The 12,451-nt window shown below is 47.1% G+C and overlaps 1 long non-coding RNA gene across 1 annotated transcript in view; it reads left to right on the top strand.

Annotated features, from left to right (window-relative positions):
* LOC135275157 (uncharacterized) overlaps positions 1 to 11,881 on the top strand; it is a 38,191-nt gene extending 26,310 nt beyond the window's left edge. The window contains exons 2-3 of the long non-coding RNA XR_010342860.1: positions 6,951 to 7,053; positions 11,593 to 11,881. This is a non-coding gene — a long non-coding RNA (uncharacterized LOC135275157). The remainder of the gene's footprint in view (positions 1 to 6,950; positions 7,054 to 11,592) is intronic.
* Positions 11,882 to 12,451: the final 570 nt, after the last annotated feature.

Raw genomic sequence — 12,451 nt, 5'->3', positions numbered from 1 at the left:
ACACAAAGCCACACAGTTTACACATCACAGGTATACATTATTCACACATAGACACATACATAGACACACATGTACAGTCCCTCCAAAATATATGTACACAAAAGCACACCATTATACCTTCATATGTGTGCACACACACAAACACACACTCACCCAGACTCACTTCATACACACATAGATACAACCACCACAGCTCACAGCCACCTACACACCACACACACACACACACACACACACACACACACACCTGGACACCCAGCTCTAATATAATCAGATAGAGCTATGCATGCAGACATATTTGCCTGTATAGTCAAACACATAAGCAAATAAAGAGAGAACGAGACACCACATGGACAAAAGCAAACCTGTACCAAAGACACAGAGCACACAGGCACGTATATCTATAGACCCACCGTGGCACTTCCGGGTAAGTGCACATAGGCAAACTCACATCCACAAGCATGCACAGGCAGAGAACGTACTCCCAGTGTAGTAAAGAACAGCCCAGCTTTAGCTTGGGAACATCACATCAGACACAATAGCATCGGCTGCACCACGCGTTTCCTCGGCTGCCAGCTTCCCAGCCGTGGAGGATGCCCAGGGCACTGGCCTAAGCCAGGCAACTGGGCACAGCAAAGAAGACACCCCCCACCCTCCTTGTCAGCTCCCCTCTGCTCCACCTCACAAGAAACCCAGAAGCTGAGGAGTCAGGGAGACCAAGATCATATCCAGGCCATTCTTGCTCACCAAGTCTTTGTCATGAGGTTTGTATCAGTCACCCTGTCCGCTGCTACAGCACAGTGCCAGCTGGCCCACAAAGACCATTCGGTGTAGTGAAGTCAAGCAGACCCAAGTTCAAGTGCTGCCTCTGCCCTCCACAATTGTGGACCATGAGCAGGTCACTTCACCTCTCCCAATCTCAGTAGCCTCATCTGTAAAGTGGGTGTAATGATAACACCCAGCTCAAAGAAGAGTGTGAAGATTAAATTAGTCGTGCATGTACTGACCACTTAGCACAGCTCCTGCCATGCAGTAGGCACACTGTAAACCAGGCATTTGTGAGAAAAGTTGGCACTATTGACATTTTGAGCTGCATAATTTTTCATTGTTGTGGGGGGGGCGTTCTGTGCATGGTAGGACATTAGCAGCTTCCATGACCCCTACCTGCTCTGAGCACCCCCTTCCAAGTTATAGCAACCAGTCTCCAGACATTGCCAAGTGACCCCTGGGTGGTTAGCGGCGGGGGGAGCTGCCCCTGCTGAGAGCCACCGCTATGCATGTTAACTTCTATTTTTGTTGTTGGGCTCATCACTGGTAGTATACAGGCTATGAGATGCTCAGAACAAAAAGGGAAGCTGAGGCTAGAATGAAGATACACTGTGGCTCCTGTAATCATTTCCCTCCTCTCTCCTTCCTCTCCCCTTTCTCCACCTTTGCTGCTGAAGCCACCTTGCAGGGACAGTCCTGGCCTTGTGAATAGCTGAAGGGAAGACAGTTGAGGTACCTGCGCATGTTACTGTGGGAGGAGAACTGAAATGGCTTCTCAAGGATGGGTAATCTGTTCAGGAGCAACTCTGCACCTGGAAACTTGGCCTTCTGGGAAGTTAGGATGCACCCCACTTTTGGGTAACCTTGGGTGGGGCTGCCAGGGGAGAGGGCTGGGGAAGTCAGGAGCAAAGAAAAGTCAGGACAGCAAAAGGGCAGAACAAGTGACTTGTTGAAAGAACCTAGCCTCATCTATTAAAATACAAAATGCATGTGTCTTTTGACAAAGGGATCCCTTACATGGGAATCTGTCCCATAGAACAAGCAATCGTTTATAAGATTTGTAAGTACAAGGTGTTATTGCAGCACTGTTCATAGTGGCAAAAATCTGAAAGCCACCTTTGCATGTCTGTCAGCTGGGGAATAGTTGAATAAATTGTGGGTTGCCCACATAATGGAATATTTTGCACCTGTTAAAAAAAGCTTGCTATATATCCAGTTATCGGAATTAATGTCTAGCACAACATTGTTAAATGAGAAAAACAAGATACAGAATACTGTAGGATCCCACTCGTTTGGTAAAATCAACTAAGAAGCCCTATTTTTTGTATGTGTCTGGGTATTAAAACAGCTAATATTAGCTGTGGGAAGAAAGGTGGAATGAGATGAATACAAAGAGATGACTTTTGATATGTAATTATCATATGTTTTATGCATTGTTATGAGTGTATGCTACTTCATTAATTTCTGCAGATAAATTTAATAAGAAGGTTTTTTTTTTTTCTTTGAGACAGAGTCTTGCTGTTGCCCAGACTGGAGTGCAATGGTGCAATCTCGGCTCACTGCAACCTCCACCTCCCAGGTTCAAGAGATTCTAGTGCCTCAGCCTCCTGAGTAGCTGGGATTACAGGCACATGCCACCACACCCAGCTACTTTTTGGATTTTTCAAAGAGATGGCGTTTCACCCATGTTGGCCACGCTGGTCTCAAACTCCAGACCTTAGGTGATCCACCCATCCTGGCTTCCCAAAGTGCTGGGATTACAGCCATGAGCCACCGCACCTGGCCAAGAAGTGTTTTTAAAAGAAAAGAAAAGAGCTCATTCCTGAACCAATCTCCCAAGCTGAGGTTTTAAAGTATGATGGGTGACTCCTTCATTCATAAATCTGTTCAGCAATTCTATCTTGAGAATCTGCTATGTGGTGGGCACAGCTCTGGGCATAGTTGATACAACAGGTAACAAGATGTATCCTTACCCCAAAGTACTCACCTTCTGGTGGAAACGCAGAGAACAGAGGAACACATCCATGTATAAGGCATTGGGAGGTCATGTTTGTAAGAAAAAGAGCAGGGTGAGGCACAGCCATAAGTGGCGGCCTGTCTTTTGAATAGAGTGGTCAGAGAAGATCCTGAGCAGAAACCTGAATGGATTGAAGGACAGAAGAGCCTGGGGAAGGAAGATCCAGGGAAGGGTGACCCTCCAGAAGGTCTCTGAGGGCAAATGCGCAGAGGGGGAACATGCTGGAAATGCTCAGAGCAACCAGGTCGGTGCAAGAGTTGGCGTAATTTCGGCACAGGAAGTATTTTGAATGTCATTCTGTGGGGGTTTGTCTTAAAAAAGCAGCTTTCGTCATTCCTGGACTTGTTCAAGACTGCAGTCAGCCCAGGCTGTATCCTGGAGGGTCTGAGCAAAGGTTCAGCAGAGGCCTTGGTGGGCTCCAGGCAGGAACCGAAGGTGTTGAGCAAGACCCTGATCATTCATGCAAATGAAAGCCACCACGGTGTACCCCAGAGGTTTAAGCAAACATGGTTTAAACCTCTGCAGAAATTAACAAAGTAGCATACACTCATAACAATGCATAAAACACATGATAATTACATAGATCTATGCACTTATACACACACATTTCTTCCCAGTGGGATGTGGTAGAACAGCCCCTGCTGGTGGGAGAATCCTTGTGGAGAAAGCCCTTTGGAAACGGTTGGCATTTCCTAGTTAAGCTGAACACGCACGCACCCTGAGCTCTACAAATGCACTCCTAGGTCTGTCCCCTCCAGGAACTGCAGCATGCCAGTGCCAGGAAACACACACGAGCCTGCGCACAGCAGGACCATTCACGATAGCAAAAGTGGGAACAGCCCAAATGTCTGCGGAGAGTAGAATGTGTGAGAAAACTGGGCCACGTTCCTCAGTGCGGTACAATGCAGCAGTGACAATGAATAGAGCCTCGTGTGAACACAGAAAGCAAGTCACAGAGCACAGAGAGTATGATTCCATTTGCACAAAGTCCAAAACCAGGCAAAATAGCTAGACTTTGTTTAGAAATCCATAAATAGGTCGGCCAGGCGCGGTGGCTCATGCCTGTAGTCCCAGCACTTTGGGATCATGAGATCAGGAGATCAAAACCATCCTGGCCATGGTGAAAACCCATCTCTACTAAATTACAAAAAATTAGCCAGGCGTGGTGGCACACACTTGTAGTCCCAGCTACTCAGGAGGCTGAAGCAGGGGAATCCCTTGAACCTGGGAGACAGAGGTTGCAGTGGGCCAAGATCGTGCCACACTGCACACCAGCCTAACGACAGAGCAAGACTTGGTCGTAAAAAAAAAAAAAAAAATGTAAGTAGGTCATAAAAGTATACAGAGAAACAAAAGAGTCATTAACACAAAAATTTTTTAAAAGGGTGTTATAGACAGTAATTTTTTAAGTGAAAATAGTTGATATTTGATTGTATGACTCACTTAAAAAGAGGCCAAAATGTATGAGTGCTTTTGATTTATTTTGTTGTTAAGTAGATGATGAAGGTGAAATTGTCAGTGGATGACACTAATCCTCTCTCCTCCATTTTCCATGGGACTGTAGACTTAAAGCAAAAAATCAATACTGTTGATGCCTTGAAATAAGCTATACAATTACACCCACTTCGGAGATTAGCAGAGTGGGGCTCAAAGAGGTGACGGCACTTACGCGTGATAACCCGGGATCCAAATCCAGGTTGGTAGGACTCCAAAGCCAGAAAGAACTTGACATATTTGAGAACTGAAAAAGAGGGCAGGGTGGTGGGAACACAGTGGATGAGAGATGGCAGAAGGATTTGTAGGTCATGGAGGGAAGTTTGCACTTTATTAATGATGCCCTAGGGAGCCACCAAAGTGTTTTTAAGCAGAGGAGGGACAGGGCCAGATCTGCACTGTATAAAAACTTCTCTAGCTGCTGTGTCGTGAATAGACTGGAAAGGGGCAAGGGTGAAGGAGGAGACCAGCAGAGCAGGCATGGCTGGGACAGGGCAGAGAAAAACCAGGTGAGAGCTTCTTGGCTTCCGGGCCTGAGTGTCAGGGCTCATGGTGAGAAATGAGCAAGGTGATAGTGATTTGGAAAAATTGCAAAAGAAGAGAATTTTGGCTGGAAGAGCCAAGATCTTCCCGCCATTATATAGATGGAGGAACAGAGGCCTGGAGACATTGCAGGATTTGTTCAAGGACCCACATTAGAGGTGGAACTCTACCAGAAGTAAACGGCACACCTAACCCCTAGCCCTGTTCTCTCTCCAGACCGATCCCTTGGGGAAGAGCTGCAGATATGAGTGAAGACAGCAAGACCTGCCTGATGTGTGTTTTCAGTTGCTGGGGAGCAGAGGGACCCACTGGAGTCCCACAGGCTGGATGGTTTTGTTTTTTCACCCAGGGTAAAATCTGAACTAGCTGCTACTATTTACGTTTCAGGAGGTTTCCTGAAAAAAATCAAAATTTCTGAATTTTTTTGAAAAATCAGAAAACATGGCCACCCAGCCCTGTATTCCTACATGGTGGCAGCAGTGGGAGCAGACCTGTTGCTGTGCCCTTGTAGATCTGTGCTCTCCAGTTTGCCATGGTCCCCGCCCCCCTGTATTGTCTCCTGGATGCGATAGCCTGGTGTCACCTGCAGTTGGCCATCATGCTTGAGCTGTTGTGTTTTGAATATGTGGCCCACTTCTCTCATTCGTGTGACCTGCCTTGTCCACAGAGACATACTCTTGTGATTCTGACTCTAGAGTGTCTCCTTAAAAAAATGTTTTAGAACATAAAGATATATACATGCTCTAATCCATTGCTACCCAATTAGCTATTGTTGTGGAACCCTGAGTCATTTTTCTCAAAATTCTCCTGGCAAATATGTTCCCTCTGAAATCTTCCTCCCCACATCCACTTGGAAATAGAATCTCCTGCCCACGGCTGTAGTGGTCCCTTTCTCTGCATCCCCCACTATTCCTCTTCTTTTAGATCTTGCCAAGGGTTATGGTCTGCAGTTTTCTGTATCTTTTCCTTCCCTTGCCCTAACCTCCTCGCCTGCCCACTGTGGAAACCTGGCCCTCCCTCCCCACTGTGGAAATGTGGCCCTGTGCTCTGCTTCCCTGCAGCTCTCCATGGCTGGTCCTCTTTTTTGCATCTGGTAGGTAAGAGGAACCAAAGACAAACATTTACAAAGAATGGGGGACAGGGATGGGTCAGGTTTCTTAAGCTTCTTGGAGCAGGAATGTCAATCCCCAACTCTGTACCCTTAACGATTCGCTCTGGACGTTGGCATAGTAAATCTGTGCCCGCCTCCCTTCCACTTTCAGAGATGAATAAATAAGAATGTCTTATCTAAGATGTTTGAGGTCTCCCCTCTTTGACTTTCTATTCTACTGCCTCTGTTTAGACCTGCGCCACTTACAAACTTGCCATGGCCTCCCATCCAACCTTCCTGCTTCCAATTCACTCCCACCTGCCCCTCTTCTGCCCTGCCTCAAGCTTTATCAGGTCTCCCCTCTATGTGAATTCAATCAAGAGTTCCTTATCACCTTCAGAGCGAAGCCCAGGCCCTTGGCCAACCAGGCAGGGCTCACCTAACTTCCCAGCCGCGTTGCTCATTTCTCACTGTGAGCCCTGGCACTCAGGCCCGGAAGCCAGGAAGCTCTCGCCTGGTTTTTCCTCCTTGCCCACATTTTTTTTCCCTCTATCAGAAAAACTTATCTCGTTAGGATGGAGTTGGGTAGGAGGGACACTCGCACTGATCCTTCAGGAATCAGTTTAAACACCACTTCCTCCCCATCCTTTGTCTGACTGCCTGTCTCCACCAAAGCGTTTAGATTGTTTTGTTTCTCCTCTGCTCACACATCTGCTGTGGCCTGCCTGGTTGCACAATTTACAGATCTGTTTCCTCCAGACTCTGAGGCCTCAGACAGAGATCCTCTGGCTCATCTCTGTGTCCTCAGAACATGGCCCAGGATCTGGCATGAGGACAGCCTAATACAAGCTTGAGGAATTGAATGATGCAGTACTGAATTTCAGCAAAGACACACAGAGGTTGTTCATAAAAGGCTGTCCTTGGGTTTTTTGAAAATATGTTTCTTGCTTCATAGAAGCAAGGACATTCTTCAAGAGGATGACCATGGGCCTCTCTCCACCCTTGTCAGCCACAAGGCCCTCTCTATTCCTTTCACAGGAATAGGTCCTTCTGTCACTGGGCACAGGACTTTTGACCACAAAATGTTGTGAGTTACCACTGACCATTTTCTGGGTCTTAATCTTGTGACTCCAAATGGATGGTAAGCTCCTTAAGGGAAAGTCTGTGATATTCATCAACCATCCACCCATCTCTTCATCTACACAACCATCCATCCATCTGACCATCATCCATCCATCCATCCATCCACCCATTCATCTATCCACCCATCCATCTATCTATCCATCTTCCATCCATCTGTCCACGCACCTATCCACCCATCCATTCAATTATTCATCTATCCATCTTCCATCCATCTGTCCACTCATCCATTCAACCATTTATCCATCCAACTACTCGTCTATTCATCCCTCTGACCATCCAACCATCCATTGATTTGTTCAATTATTTTATCAAGCAACTACGCTGCACCATACAACCTAATGGGTGTTGGAGAGAAAATGGAGAGTAAAATCAGGTGGGACCTCTGACCTCAGTGCAGCTGAATATCAGTCCAGTGGAGGAGACACGTAAACTGACAACTACAAATAAGCATAATGTGTCAACTGTGACAAGTGCTGTGAGGGAGAAATCAGCAGTACTGCGAAAGCCTGCATGGTCCTGGTGTGAGAGGTGGGATAAGCCCAGCATGGCAACAGCAGCAAGAACACGGGAGAGTGTGGTACAGATGAGCAGGTGTGCAGAACATGCAGGCCATGTCCACCAGCCCATTCTTTGTGCATTAGCAACAATAAAACAGGACCTGTGTTTCAGCAGATTATACTATTGGTTGGCTGGGCACAGTGGCTCACACCTGTAATCCCAGCAGTTTGGGAGACGGAAGTGAGCAGATCACCTGACGTCAGGAGTTCGAGACCAGGCTGGCCAACATGGCAAAACCCCGTCTCTACTAAAAATACAAAAATTAGCTGGGCATGGTGGCATGCACCTGTAATCCCAGCTACCCAGGAGGCTGAGGCAGGAGAATCGCTGGAACCCGGGAGGCAGAGGCTGCAGTGAGATGAGATTACCCCATTGCACTCCAGCCTGGGTGACAGAGCAAGACTCCGTCTCAAAAAATAATAAAAAAATAAATAAATGCCACTGGCCTTGCATCTCAAATGTCTCTTTGTTCACTCATTTATACAAATATGCTCAATAATATCTATGCATTTTTCCTGGGATATCATTTCCTTATATAATACAAAGTGTCTATTTATATACTGTATATGTAAATATAATAGACAGATGCACACACATACACAAGCACACATGCACAGAACTGCTTGACAGTCGGTCCCACATAAAGTAGTCCACTGCAGTGCTGTCATTGCCATCATCGGACCTCAGAATTATATAACCAGAGCACCTTATGTTGTTATATTTTATTATGTGTTTAATAATCACATAACTCTTTAGTGAATGCCGATTAACTAAAAGAATTACATGCATTATCTCTGCTCCTCACAACATCCTCCCTAGATAGGTTTTGTTTCCCCATTTCAAAGACGTGAAAACTGGGCCGGGCACAGTGGCTCACGCCAGTAATCCCAGCACTTTGGGAGAATAAGGCGGGCGGATCACATGAGGTCAGGAGTTTGAGACCAGCCTGGCCAACACAGCAAAACTCTGTCTCCACTAAAAATACCAAAATTAGCCAGGCCTGGTGGCATGCACCTGTAATCCCAACTACTTGGGAGGCTGAGGCAGGAGAATCGCTTGAACCCAGGAGGTGGAAATTGTAGTGAGCCGAGATCACTCCACTGCACTTCAGCCTGGATGACAGAGCAAGACTTTGTCTCAAAAAAAAAAAAAAAAAAGAAAGATATGGAGACTGAGGCTCTGAGTTGTGAAGCCAGTTGCCCAGTTCACACAGCCGGAAGTTGGGGAAGGCAGCGCTGGAGCTAGGTCTGTGTGACCCCCTCTCCATCCATGCTGCCCCCTCGCTAGCATTTTAGGATCCAAAGGGACCTGAGAGAGTGCTCAGACAGCTGGCCGAGTTAGGAGCTACCTGCGGCTGCTGAAGAAGCGTTAGCCTTTATTTAAAGAAAGAGCCATTCAAGGAATGAGGACCATGACCTTGGCTGCACTGAGCAGCTGGGCTCTGGGGACTCTGTGAGGCTGCCCAGCCATCAACAGGCCCTGCACAATAGATCCACTGACCCAGCGATCAGAGGTGACCCTAGGGGTCAGTGGCTCTTGGCTAAGGAGGAGGAGCACAGACCTGCGACCCCCTTTTCTCATGGACCACCCAGGGAGGCTGAGAGGGGACTGTGAGTTCAGATGGACAACCTCAGAGCCACTGGGGATTTGCCTGAGGCCACTGGGGTCAGGCTTGAATCCATACGCAACCAGCGTGGGCTGTGCTCCTGCCATTTTCTGGGCTCTGTCACATGCATCTTTCTGGCAAATCTCATGGTGATTCTCCAAGAATAGCACTATTACTATCCCCATTGACAGTGGGAGAAAGGGAGCTCAGAGAGGTTAAGTGTCTCACCGAAGCTCACACAGTTTCTGAGTAATAGAACTTTACTCAGTACAGGTTAACATCCATCCATTTATTTATTCATTCATTTAATAACCATTTACAGCACAGCTACCACATGCCAGGCAGTGTTCTAGGCACTTAGAATACATAGATGAGCAAAACAGGCAAAACCCTCCCCTCATGGCATTACCATTCGAGTGTCACCATGCCAGGGCTGGTACAGTTGCTACTGGGACAAACAAAATAAGACCCACTTCTTGCCTTTGAGGAGTAGGTAGTCTAGTGGAGGAGGCACATAGACAGAAAATTTCAAAGCACTGTGGAAATTTTAGGGTACTTTAATAGGGGTTAGCAGAGGGGATATGAGAATAAAGGGTGGAAGGCTTCCTGGAAGAGGTGTTGCCTGAGATGAGCCCGGAAGAATCAGTTAGGGAAAGAAAAGTCATTCCATGTAGAATTCATGGTGGGTGACAGAGCCTAAATCCAGTCTTTTTTGGTGCTGAGCACTGAGACCCAGACACGGGTGCTCAGACTTGACTTACTCTCTCAGGTATAGCTTGAGCAAAGACACAGAAGAAGGCAGGATTTTGGTTCAGTGAACGCTACGTCTGGCTACAAAGGGTGAAGAGGGACAGGGAGAGACGTGGTTGAAGAGAACAGGCTTGTTCTCCAAGTCGCAGTAAAATGAGCTAATGCCATTTATGGTTACAAAGATAACTCTGCTGGGGAGGGGCAAACAGAGGCTGAAGTGGAGTGGGTGAGGGTGGAGGCAGGGAGGAGACGGCTGCAGGGGTCCCAGTAGTGACAGTGATTGTGTGAAGGGACAACCCCAAATTCTGTGCTTCCAAATGCAAATCCAGTGCTTTAAAAATTTTTTTTAATTAATTAATTTATTTTTGAGATGGAGTCTCACTCTGTCACCCAGGCTAAAGTGCAGTGGCACAATCTCAGCTCACTGCAATCTTTGCCTCCCGGGTTCAAGCAATTCTTCTGCCTCAGCCTCCCGAATAGCTGGGACTACAGGTTCGTGCCACAATGCCCAGCTATTTTTTTTATATATTTTTGGTAGAGACTGGGTTTCACTATGTTGGCCAGGTGGGTCTCGAGCTCCTGACCTCAAGTGATCCACCCACTTCGGCCTCCCAAAGTGCTGGGATTACAGGCGTGAGCCACCATGACTAGTCTTATTTTTCTTTTTTTTTTTTTTTTTTTTATACGGAGTTTCGCTCTTGTTACCCAGGCTGGAGTGCAATGGCGCGATCTCGGCTCACCACAACCTCCGCCTCCTGGGTTCAGGCAATTCTCCTGCCTCAGCCTCTTGAGTAGCTGGGATTACAGGCACGCGCCACCGTGCCCAGCTAATTGTTGTATTTTTAGTAGAGACGGGGTTTCACCATGTTGACCAGGATGGTCTTGATCTCTTGACCTCGTGATCCACCCGCCTCGGCCTCCCAAAGTGCTGGGATTACAGACTTGAGCCACCGCGCCCGGCTATTTTTTTTTTTTTTTATTTATATTTTCAGAGACAAAATGATCCTTGCTCATTAAAAAAAAAAGAAATGGAAAGTAGAAACAAAAATGCCTGTATCCGATGGGAAAGATAAGCCCAATGTTCTTTTTCTAAAAACCTTTATTATGAAATATTTCAATAAGTATATGCAGTTTATATTGTGATAAAGCATGATAAGCAATCAAACAGCTGTGAACCCACCGCTCCATGTCAGAATTAGAACTTGACCAAGCAGTCGCAGCTGAGGTGAGATCCCCTCTGATGCCCTTCCCCGACTCCACCCCATCCCCAAGACCTGGCCACCTGATCACTCTAGAATTTCATTTTTGTCTCGTTGCCTTGCTTTGCTTTACGCCTTTACCAAATGTGAATGAGCCCCAAACAATACAGTACTTAATTTGCTTGTGTTTAAGCTTTATTAAAAATGTATCTTTGATCCTTCTGCTACTTGTAATTCTAAATTTGGTATTATGAGTTTCAGCCTCATCGGTGTTGCTGCATGCGGCTGTCATCTATTCACTGTCACCAGTACCTGGTGTGCTTTCTTGCACGCATGCACCCCTGCTGGGGTATCCATTCTCCCGTTGGCAGGCCTTTGGCTGGTGTCAGTTGCTGGTCGTCTCCGTGGTGCTGTTCTCGTGCAGGCCTCCAGGACACATGTGCATAAGGTCCTCTAGGAAACCATGGTGTAGAACTGCTGGGTTGCAGGCCCAGCGTTCTTTCCACTTCCCTATCCTCCCAAGTAGGGTCTAGCTGGCCCCAAAACAGCCTTAGTGCTGCCATGCTGGGCGATCTGGGAGTGGCAGTCCAGTGCAGACAGGCCCAGGCCAGCCACCCTGCCCCAGGAATTTCCCAGAACTCAGCAGGCACCCAGCGACCCCTCATCAGTGAGCAATACCCAGAAATGTGCCAGCTGGCTGCTAACTAGGTCACAAACGAGTATTGCTCTCTCACTCAGGGTTCGTTCCATTCCTTTAGCACTTGGGTCAAGGAAGGCTCTGTTCACAGGCCACAGACCAAAGGGAGCTGGCAATCAGCTCACAGATGCTGAGCTGACCATACCAGGGAGTGTGCAAAACACCTTACATGTAGAACTCACTTCATCCCCATCCGACTGCATGAGGAAGGCACTAGTATTAACCCCATTTATAGATAAGAAACTGAGGCACGGGAAGTTGAGAATTTTGCCCAAAGCAACACATGCTACATCAAATCCGGGCAGCCAGCCTGCTCTGCTCTTACTACTCTGCCACACCGTTTCTCAAGAGGGGAAAAGGACTAGCTCCTTGCTCAATCCTGAAGTTGTCAGCATTCTTTTACTTGCAAGGAAAAGAAATAGAATTTGAATGAATATATGTGGAAAGAGGGACTTATTAGCTGACAAAAATAAATAGAGAGAAGACAGGTTAGAAGCAGACCTCAGGGCCCACTGGGTACAGGGAGGCCGACAGCTATGAGAAACCTCTCCATCTTCCTCCTCCGTGTCTCTCTATAGGCTATCTT

This window comes from Aotus nancymaae, unplaced genomic scaffold (assembly GCF_030222135.1).
Source record: "Aotus nancymaae isolate 86718 unplaced genomic scaffold, 86718_ANA_hifiasm-v0.15.2.pri h1tg000015l_1, whole genome shotgun sequence".
Classification (NCBI taxonomy): domain Eukaryota; kingdom Metazoa; phylum Chordata; class Mammalia; order Primates; family Aotidae; genus Aotus; species Aotus nancymaae.
This window is presented reverse-complemented; position numbering and strand designations above follow the sequence as displayed.